The 10,559-nt window shown below is 41.7% G+C and overlaps 1 pseudogene; it reads right to left on the bottom strand.

Moving 5' to 3' along the window:
- Window positions 1-8,190: 8,190 nt before the first annotated feature.
- LOC133754895 (alpha-globin transcription factor CP2-like) lies at window positions 8,191-10,183 on the bottom strand (annotated as a pseudogene).
- Between the last annotated feature and the right edge of the window lie 376 nt (window positions 10,184-10,559).

Here is a 10,559-nt window from a genome sequence, read left to right as displayed (position 1 = left end):
TCCCAAATAAATAAACACAATCTTTTATTAAAAAGAGAAAAAATAAATGACACAAAAATGGGAAAATATCCCATGTTCATAGATTGGAAAAATTATTATCCTCAGAATGTCCATACTATCCCAAGAATTGATTCAAACAATCCTTATCAAGACACTAAGGACATTCTTCACAATTATAGAAAAAAAATGATCCTAAAATTCATATGGAAAAATAGAAGACCTCAAATAATTAAAGCAATCTTAAATAAAAATGAAGCTTGAGGCATCACAATACCAGATTTCAAGGCATACTAGAGGGCAGTTATAATTAAAACAGCCTGGTACTGGAACAAAACTAGACATGTTGACCAATGAGACAGAATAGAAACACCAGACATGAACTCACACATTGGCAACTAACTAATATTTGACAAGTGAAATAATATCACTCCCAGACAGAAAGATATTTGGAAAACAAATGAGGAAGCTATTTTGGAGAAGAGTTTCTGTTCAGAACAATACTACTGACAGGTTACATAAAATGACATTGAAGAAATACCCTCTAATTTTATAGAAATAAGTGTTAACTTGGAGAGAACAAGTTTTGATGGGATCCTGGGATTGGAAGTTACTGGAATGAGTTAAGGAGTAAAGGGAAACGATATTTACGACAGTGAGGAAAGGCAGTACTCTCACCAGTATTTTTGCTGAGTGACAATCATACATGATCTAATTTTCCTTTATCTGTGTTTTTAATCCTTAAATAATAATTATGAATTATATTTGCAACACTTCAGTTTTTAAGCTGTGAAATGAATATGTAGCACTAAAAGGCAGACCAAGGCACTAAAGGCACTAAAGGATACATTTCTTTCTTTCTTTTTTTTTTTTTTTAGCGGCCCTGAGAAAGGCCTTTGGGGGTCTGGGTGCGGCCACTCAGCCGCCGAAGCCGTAGAGCGTGCACCCCTGGCGCTTGAGTGCATAGACCACGTCCATGGCCGTGACCGTCTTGCACTTGGTGTGCTCTGTGTAGGTGACGGTGTCGCGGATGACGTTCTCCAGGAAGACCTTGAGCACGCCGCGGGTCTTAAAGGATACATTTCTAAAGTTAGAGAATAAAAGGACCTCTTGACAATTCCCAAATATGTATTAAGTGTTCTAGTTATCATTTTGTTTAGATTTCTAATACCACAGAAAGACTGAAAAATTTCAAAGGCTTGGTAAACACCATCTAATCCTATCCTAGTGAAAGATAAAAGTTCTTAATCATATTAAATTTTGAATTGTTTAATAAAAGGAAAATGTGGAAAGTAATCTTATTATATATGTAAAGCTTTGAAGCTTTATTTGAGCTCCCTCTTGTAAAATGTGGTGTGGCACATATTGTTGTCTCTAAAATGGGCAGTGACATGCATGCACGGTGTTCTGAACAGGAACAGTCATTGCATTAGCAGTCCTTGTGGGCCAAATCCAGCTCCTTGCTATTTTTGTAAATACAGTTTTGTTGGAATACAACCACATCTATTTACTTGCAGTCTATGCATATTTTAGGCAACAACAGAGATATTATGGTTCATAAACCATAAAGTATTTACTTTCTGGCTCTTTACAAAAAAGTTTGCCAGCACTATGCTTAGAATATCAAAGATCCTTTGATATGTTTTAGTAGGTTTTATCCATCATTCAGAAATGTTACAGAGTATGTAACATTGTATGCAATCCCTCAACAACAGTCACAATAATTTGAGTGTCTAAAATTTGAGCATTAATGCACTGGGAGCAAAACCCAAAAATCTCATGATTAGTCATTTTTTAGAAACAGATCAGAAAGCCAGAGTAGCATGGGGCTTTTCTTTGCACATCAACAGATATCTCAAATATTATTAACTAAATTTGCTAAGTTGTATCATCAAACCAAAGGATTTAAATATACTGCAATGGTGTAAAAGATCTATCCTCATTTTGAAAATGGATGCATACTTACTACATTATTGTATATGTATGAAAATTTATTAATTTACTTATTGGCTATTAGACTATCTTCCAACTTTATGATATAGCATCATTAACAATGTCCTTAAAGTTCTGAGGTATACCTGTAATATATGTGTGAAATATTTTAACCAATGTAGACTATTTATATTACATACAATATCTCATTATGTTTTCTATAATACATTACATATGTCCTTAACATAGATGTGCATATTAATGTATAATATTTCTTGTTATTTCTTGTTTTCTATAGGATATAATTCCTGGGACGTAGTTACAAAATAATTTTTTAAGGAAGAGAAGAATCAGAGCAAAAGCCCACACATTGTAACGTATCCAAAAAAATGGCCAACCTCTGGAGACAGAGTTTAGATTAATGGCAGTCTGGGGTTAATGGTGGATGAGGAGTTATGGTAAATAATAATAATTTGGGGATTAATAAAATTGCATTTATTTTACACTGTGCTTATGATTATGGAACTCCACAAATATGACAAGCATGGAATAGTCACTAAAAACAGTATGGCTAAGCAGACAGTTTCCTGACTTTGGGCTTCACAGAAGATACTGAAGACAAACAAATATGCCAAGGTGGCACATATTTTGCTCAATTTGGTTAAAAAATATATAATACCCTAAACACAAGGGGTCTTTACCATTCAATGGACAATGTTTAGTATGGAAAACTATACATTTATTTAAGAAATTTTTGCACCAAAATTAACTTAACATTTAATTTCATATTTATTATTTGGTATTGCCTAATTCAAATTAATTCCAAATACACTTAAAGAAATACTTCATTTTTCTTATGTGAAACAATTTAAAAGATGTATTTAGCATCAACTTAAGGTAAACACTGCCTCCTAATTGCTCCACTTAGCATGACAACATACCAATTCTGTTATTTCCAGATTACATTAGTCTTAATAAACTACTCCAAAGACCATAATATTAGACGTGAAACTAACTTAAATGTTTTAACACCCCTTAACTTTATACACCAAGTGAAATGCTGTTTGGAGTTTATTTCTTGGCATGAATTATACACATATATGGACTACAGAGTGAAATTTTAATTTATACATACAATGTGTACTGATGAATCAGGGTAAACAATTTTCCCTACTTTGACATTACACTTCATTATCAGAGCCTTGGAACACCTTTCTTCTATTTGCTTGTAAAATATAGAATAGATTACTGTGGACTATAGTCACCCCACAATTCTATGTAACACTAGGAACTCACTCCTAAAATCTAACTCTGATTTTACCAATTACTCCAAGTAGTTTTTACAAATTTCTTAATTAATGAGTTTGAAAAAACAGACACACAGAGAGACAGACAGAGAGGGAAAGATAATACTCCCATCCACTGTTTTACTTCATGGAGGCTCAGCATTGCTAATTAAGACCACAAGGGTTATGATCTCACAGATGTAACAATGGCTATTATACAAAAGTAAACATGATAACAAGTATTGAACCAGATGTGGAGGAAAGGAAATATATGAAATTGTTTGTGGGAATGTAAAATGGAAAACACTATGGTGGTGTCTCAAACAAAATTAAAAATGGAACTAGCAAAAGACAAAGCTTTCCCACTTCTGGAAATACATCCAAAGGAACTAGAATCACTGCCCTGGCGCAGTGGGTTAATCCTCTGCCTGTTGTGTCAACATCCCATATAGGTCCCGGTCTGGTCCCGGTGCTCCTCTTCCAATCCAGCTCTCTACTATGGTCTGGGAAACCATAGGAGGATGGCCCAAGTGCTTGGGCCCCTGCACCTGCATGGGAGACTGGGAGGAAGAACCTGGCTCCTGGCTTTGTATCCACACAGCTCTGGCCATAGAGGCCATTTGGGGGGTGAACCAATGAAGGGAAGAACTTTCTTTCTCTCTTACTCTCTCTCTCTCTCATTGTAACTCTACCTCTCAACTAAATAAATAAAATCTTAAAAAAATAAAAGGTACATTTGTTCATGTGAGCATTATTCAGAAGACAAGAACAGGATATGAAAATAACCACACAGTCAACAGATGAATACAGAAAACATGATACACACACACCATGAATCACATTCAACACTAAAAAATATGTTCTTTTGTCACAACATGGATCCAAATGTATGGATATGGACATCAGAATGCTTGAAGTAAGACACAGAAAGATAAATACCACACATTGTCACTTACATGAGGAATCTAAGAACATCAAACTGAAGCATAAAACAGAATAGTGGTTACCAGGGGCTGAGAATGAAGGAAATAAGATGGTAGTTTAAGGACACATATTTGCAGTTAGGAGATAAATTAACTCCTTGAGACCTAACACACAGTGCAGTATATTGAATATAAATACGGTATTAGATGGTCACAATTTGTTAAGATCTCAAGTACTCTTCTATAAACATATAATCTGAATTTGTTAATTTGATTGTCCTATCATTAAATAATGTATATGTACAAGGAGACACAAAAAGGTTAAAAACATGATAAAAATGTGAATTTTCCACAAACCTAAAGTCCCCTCAAAAAGAAGTTTGTGAAAAATGGGATTACAAGATAACGTGAATTTTCCATAATCTTTTAAAAGTCCCCTCACATATCAAAATATCAGGTCACAGAATCTAAGTATATACAAATTTTATATGTCAATTATACTCAAATATTCTTGAAAAAGTACCCTATATTAAATTATAAATTACAAATAATTTAGGAATCTAGACTTGTATCTTTGGGATTGGGAAGGTTATCAGGGAACAGAAATAATGTTTAAGGAACTCATAAATGTGACTAGCTAAAATTTCTATTTTGAGAGTTCAAAGGCAGATGATCACCTGTCAAGATAATGTGTAAGGTCTAAGATGACTTCCAAGTACCAAATTACAGTGGCCTCCTGCCCCTCTAACATTTTGACAAAAACCTTGAGCCGAATACCTGGTTTTGTTTTTAATTTCCCAGGTCTATGACACTTATGTCAGCAACATAAAGTGAGGTCAGAACTCCAGAAAGAGCTATGCTGAGAGGCCAAGGTCCGGGACTGAGTCCCTGATTCCGACATCTTTGGGAAACTTGGGGAGTCAAGTCACCCTGGGAAGAACCAAGCACCCCATGAATGACAGCCCCTCACCTGCATGGACCCCATCACACAGCCTGGATTCTCCCTAGCGACCACCTGGTCCCCACTCACTATCGGGGAAGACGCGAGGCTGCTGCTACACAGCTGCCCAGAGACGACTCCCGGGCTCCTGGGCCCACAAGTCCCTGCCAGGGAGGGACAGGACTCCTAGGGTCTGGTGCCAGCCCAGCCCCGACCCTGGGGATAGAGGGGCTGAGGGCAGTGCTGGGCCAGCAGCGAGAGGGGGCCACAGACTCCAGAGCCCTCCCCGCCTTCCCCATCTCTGCACGCCCGCCCTGCACTCACCTTCTCACGGCTTCTGAGGGGTGCGGAATTCTGTGGGGAAAGACCCTCGGAGAACGAGGGATGAACCTCCCAGCAGCTCGGCCCCCTCCTCGAAGCTCTCTCTGCTGCAGAACTGGACGACGATTATGGCGTCAAGATCCTTCGTGATTACATAGCGTTTATTCTACCGCTCCTGATTGGACAGTTCAGATAGCCTTGGGCATGTACAACGTCACAAAAGATGTAACCAATCACCATCCTCCACAGCGCTGACTTGCAAGATGGGAAAAAATAAGAGGGATACCTGGGTTCAGTATCAAAACTTCATTCTCCAGGGCTCCACCCTGCCTGCAGTGGGAGGGCTTTTCACCCCTGGTCCTGCCTTCTACTGGGTGCCCTCCTGCTCCCTGGTCCCTGTCACTCAGAGGATCCTACCTGGAGGATGCAGGACCCTGCTTCAGGTCAGTTACAGTCTACTGGCCATTTATTGGCATCTGAGCCTTCCTTTTCCATTGTATATGTGACATGTTTTTCTGTTGAGACATCTGTGATTTTTAAATATTGCTTTAAAGAATGTTTAACGACATCACATAATTTCATCATTTCCCTTTCTCTTGCCAATTTTTTTCTCATTTGCCTACTGTCCTTAAATATTATTTTCTGTTTGTTATTGCTTGTATATGTGTGTATGTGTGTGTGTGTGTGTGTGTATCTTTCCAGGAATCTCATTTATCAGTTGTATTTGTTTTTATATTTCATGGATTAGCTCTGTATATAATCATCCAATATATTAATATGTGACTGCTCAGAAACTGACTTCAACACCTTAGAATTATTTCTTTTTTGCTGTTAAATTTCACTGACTATTCCTGCAGTAGAAAGATGAAGAGAGATAAGTGCAGGCATCGGGGTGTAGGTTTACTCTTTTTTTTTTTTTCTTGTTTCAGGTTGATTTTAATGAACAAAAATTTCTGTATAAAAAACATTTAAATGTTATCAAAGGGGCCAGCGCCATGGCACATGGGTTAATCCTCTGCTTGTGGCACTGGCATCTCTTATGGGTGCCAGTTCTAGTCTGCTTGCTCCTCCTCAGAGGCCAGCTCTCTGCTGTGGCCCGGGAAGGTAGTGGAGGATGGCCCAAGTGCTTGGGCCCCTTGCACCCACATGGGAGGCCAGGAGGAATCTCCTGGCTCCTGGCTTTGAATAGGTGCAGCTCTGGCTGTTGCAGTCATTTGGGGAATAACCAATGGAGGGAAGACCTTTCTGTCTGTCTCTCTCACTGTCTGTAACTCTACCTGTCAAATAAATAAAATCTTTTTAAAAAATATCAAATGCATTACACACACACACACACAAATCCAAATCTAATACAGAATCTTCGAACTTTGTTCACTTCCACATATTGTGTGAAGAGATTTCTGGATATACTTTTCATGTGAAAACAGAAGACCAATGGCTATACAGTTATACACATGCAAACACACCCAGACACCACACAATCATTCTTAAGAAGAAGAAAACATGATGAAAATGTCAATGGGATTGCAATAAATTTCTTATAAAGCTTAAATAAAAGAATACTACATGAATAAAAGTGCTACACACAGAGAGAGGAGAGGCAGAGAGAGAGAGAGAGAGAGAGAGAGAGGTCTTCCATCCAATGGTTCACTCCCCAATTGGCTGCAATGGCTGGAGCTTCACCAATCCGAAGCCAGGAGCCAGGAGCCAGGAGCCGCTTCTTCTGGGTCTCCCACATGGGTTCAGGGGCCCAAGGACCTGGGCCATCTTCTGCTGCTTTCCCAGGCCACAGCAGAGAGCTGGATTGGAAGAAGAGCAGCCGGGACTAGTACTGGCACCCATATGGATGCCGGCATGTCAGGCCAGGGCATTAACCCGCTGTGCCACAGTGCCAGCCCCTAAAAGAACATTCTAAACCAAGAGAAGATGGAAAGAAGAGAACATGAAAGCAGGGATTAGCGTATCTCATTAGAAATCATTTTGAGAATGTCATCCAAGCACAGTGAGTTTTGGTTATAGATAATCCCAAATTTTCAAAACCTAAAATTCTCTGATTGCGATATCTGATGACACTTAAAAAAGCACCTGTGTGTTCAATATGTTTCAAGACTCAATTTGTGCATCATCATGTAGGTGTGGTGTGCCTCTCCCGGTGGCTAGCCCTTGGTTCACATGCAGTGTTATGTCCTATTCATCAGAAGAGCCACAGTAGGAAACCCAGGTGAGCACAGCTGTGAAGGGAGGCATTGTTGGTGCTGGATGGTGAAGAACGAGTGCCACATTTCTGGGGCTTGGATTTCAGCATCACTACATACTAGCAGCTGCCTGTTCTGTCACATGCTACTAGGGCACCACTATGTGTCTCCCTGGCCTCACCTGCAGTTACATACATACATGGTTATTAAGAGGATTGACCAAGATAATCCATGAAGAATTTCTCTCACTTCCTGGCCCATTGAGTGTTAACTAAAATTATTACTAGTCGTAACACTACAGGGGAACCAAAAGAAAAATTATCTCCATATTTCTCCTCACTAGTGAAGTTTTCAAAGACCAACTGTGGCAAAAAGCAGAGATGCTCACATGTTCAATGCAAAGGAGACTGAGGGCCTGGTCTTAGGAATATAGGTGTACATTTTTATATTAGGTAAAAATCGCATGGCTCCATATTACAATATGTAACATTTTTCCATGCAACAGCACACAGTACTCCTCATCATCACACCCTACAAACACCCCAAATGATGAGGAGTTTCTACTGACATTCAGCCACAGGATCCAGAAACTGTAACTAGGAAACAGCTGCAGAGCTGCATGCTGGGCAGTGATCTGTGTGTACCACGAAAGCTTGAGCCAACACAGACGGCTGGGATTCTGCCTCCATGGCCCAGACTCCTCCATACACAGATGGGCGAGGTGCCTGCAGATCACAGTTCATGCCCATCTCGAAGAAGTCAGCTTGCAGGAGGTGAAGGAAGCGGTAGCCTCTGAGCACAGAATGCCCCCACTTCAGTATGATATGGTAACTATCATTGGTTTCTGCTTTCATTGTGTCCAGAATAAAACAGGCTTCTTCCTGATCATCTCACTGATGAGCACATGGATCCCTGTCGGCCCCTTCTTGTAAATATGGCTGATCTGGTGTGGGGAAATGCTGAAAGTTGAGCAATCTTCTCTGTCAATTCACAGCTGTCGTTCTTCCAGGTAGACGGCATTTGAGTCTCCATCCTCATGCTTCTGCTGCTCTCTCAAGTGCAGTGATTCCTGACAAACATAAATGGTTAACCTTGGATGCACCATCCAGCCTTTTTTTTTTTTTTTGACAGGCGGAGTTAGACAGTGAGAGAGAGAGACAGAGAGAAAGGTCTTCCTTCCATGGTTCACCCCCCAAATGGCTGTTACGGCTGTTGCACAGCGCCGATCCAAAGCCAGGAGCCAGATGCTTCCTCCTCATCTCCCATGTGGGTGCAGGGACCAAGCAATTGGGCCACCCTCCACTGCCATCTCCAGGCCATAGCAGAGAGCTGGACTGGAAGAGGAGCAACTGGAAACAGAACCCGGTGCCCCAACCAGGACTAGAACCTGGGGTGCTGGCGCCACAGGCGGAGGATTAGCCAAGTGAGCCCTGGTGCCAGCCACCATCCAGCCTTCTAATGAATTAAAAACCCTGATTCCATCTGCAGGACCACAAATTTGAATCACATTACCTCTGGTCAGTTTCAATAAATCTGCCCCTGAGAAGTCTGTGAAAAGCCTTGAGAATGTAGAAAACCAGTTTTGATGCAACCACTGCTGAGCTTCCTGAGGTGTGGTTGTTGGCAAGAGGTTATCTGCTACTGGAGGGGGTGGCTCTGGCTGGTGGTTTGGTGAACCAATTCCTTCCCCAAGAGAAAAACTGCTGTGGGAGCTGTTGAAGCTAGGTGATGGGGAATTATTGATGTATGTGATTTCAGGCCATGGAGAACACTCTGTGAGGATGGTCGTCTCATAGGAAGACTGGTATTTCTCTTTCTCATGGGGTGTTCATTTCTCCATTTTTCCCTATCTGATTTCGCTTTCTGTCTGCACCTTTGGGCTTGAAGACTTTGATCTGGCAGCTGGCTGAGTGCTAGTGCTCCGTATATTCCCCATTCTCATTCTCCTTGAAGGTGTCAATTTGTACTCAGAAAAGCACGCCCTTTTCTCCACCATGCTTCCTCTTAGTGAACTCTATGCTGACACAGTGCACCTGAATAAACATGGATGTCCTCTTCACAGGGTCCCACAGGAACTCTACTGTGTTTAGCTAGTTTGGATTAGCCCGAACTCGATTATACCTACAGACACTGGGATATCTATGTCAAGAAATCTGTCTCCAGGTCGGTTCCACCTGCAGCCCTCCAGCTGCTGATGTGCAGTGTACTGTAGCCTTCTGTCATGGACCACTACGTGGAATTTACTCTAATCAATTTGCCATTAATTTCTGGAAGTTCTCCAAGTTTTATATTGTCAATATTCGAATTTTACAAGACTGTCCTTCACAGATATGTCAGGGTTTCATCATGGAGTTTCACAGCAGGTGAGGTGGCAGCACAAAGCACATACTGGAAAGGTAGGATTTTATTCTCATCAGCAGGCAAACTTGACTCTTCTTGCTTCAAAACGGGCAATGCAAGGACATCACCCATGCTATAGGCTCCAGCGCCCAGTTCCTGGCCCATCCTGGACAGGCTAGCATCGAAGTCCTGCACCAGTCTGGATTCCATCACCGCATCGGCCAGAGGCAGCTTCAGAGCCCAGGCCATGCTGGCTCCCTCCGCGCCTCAGGAGACACTGGTTCTTGTACAAAGGCGCGGAGCTTGGTTCTACTCAATGCGCCAAGACAGCGAGGAAACTCCAAACCGAGGGCTCCCAGCGCAGAGCCCACCCCCCACTGGCACTGTCTGCACAACTAATCGCTCACACCCTTGGCTCCTGGCTCTCTGCTGCCCGGACTTCCAAGAATACCCCCTGGCCAGCTCTGTGGAGTCCTCCCAGCTCAACTATCCCACACCGAACTCCCCGCTCCCTCCCCTGGGTTATCCGGAGCTCCCAGCAGCCACTCCTCGCTTTCCTCTCAGACCAGCAGCAGCCACCCCAGCAAGCCTGGCGCTCCCATGTTGTCTTCCACCTTTTCCCCCT

This window comes from Lepus europaeus, unplaced genomic scaffold (genome assembly GCF_033115175.1).
Source record: "Lepus europaeus isolate LE1 unplaced genomic scaffold, mLepTim1.pri SCAFFOLD_30, whole genome shotgun sequence".
Lineage (NCBI taxonomy): Eukaryota > Metazoa > Chordata > Mammalia > Lagomorpha > Leporidae > Lepus > Lepus europaeus.
This window is presented reverse-complemented; position numbering and strand designations above follow the sequence as displayed.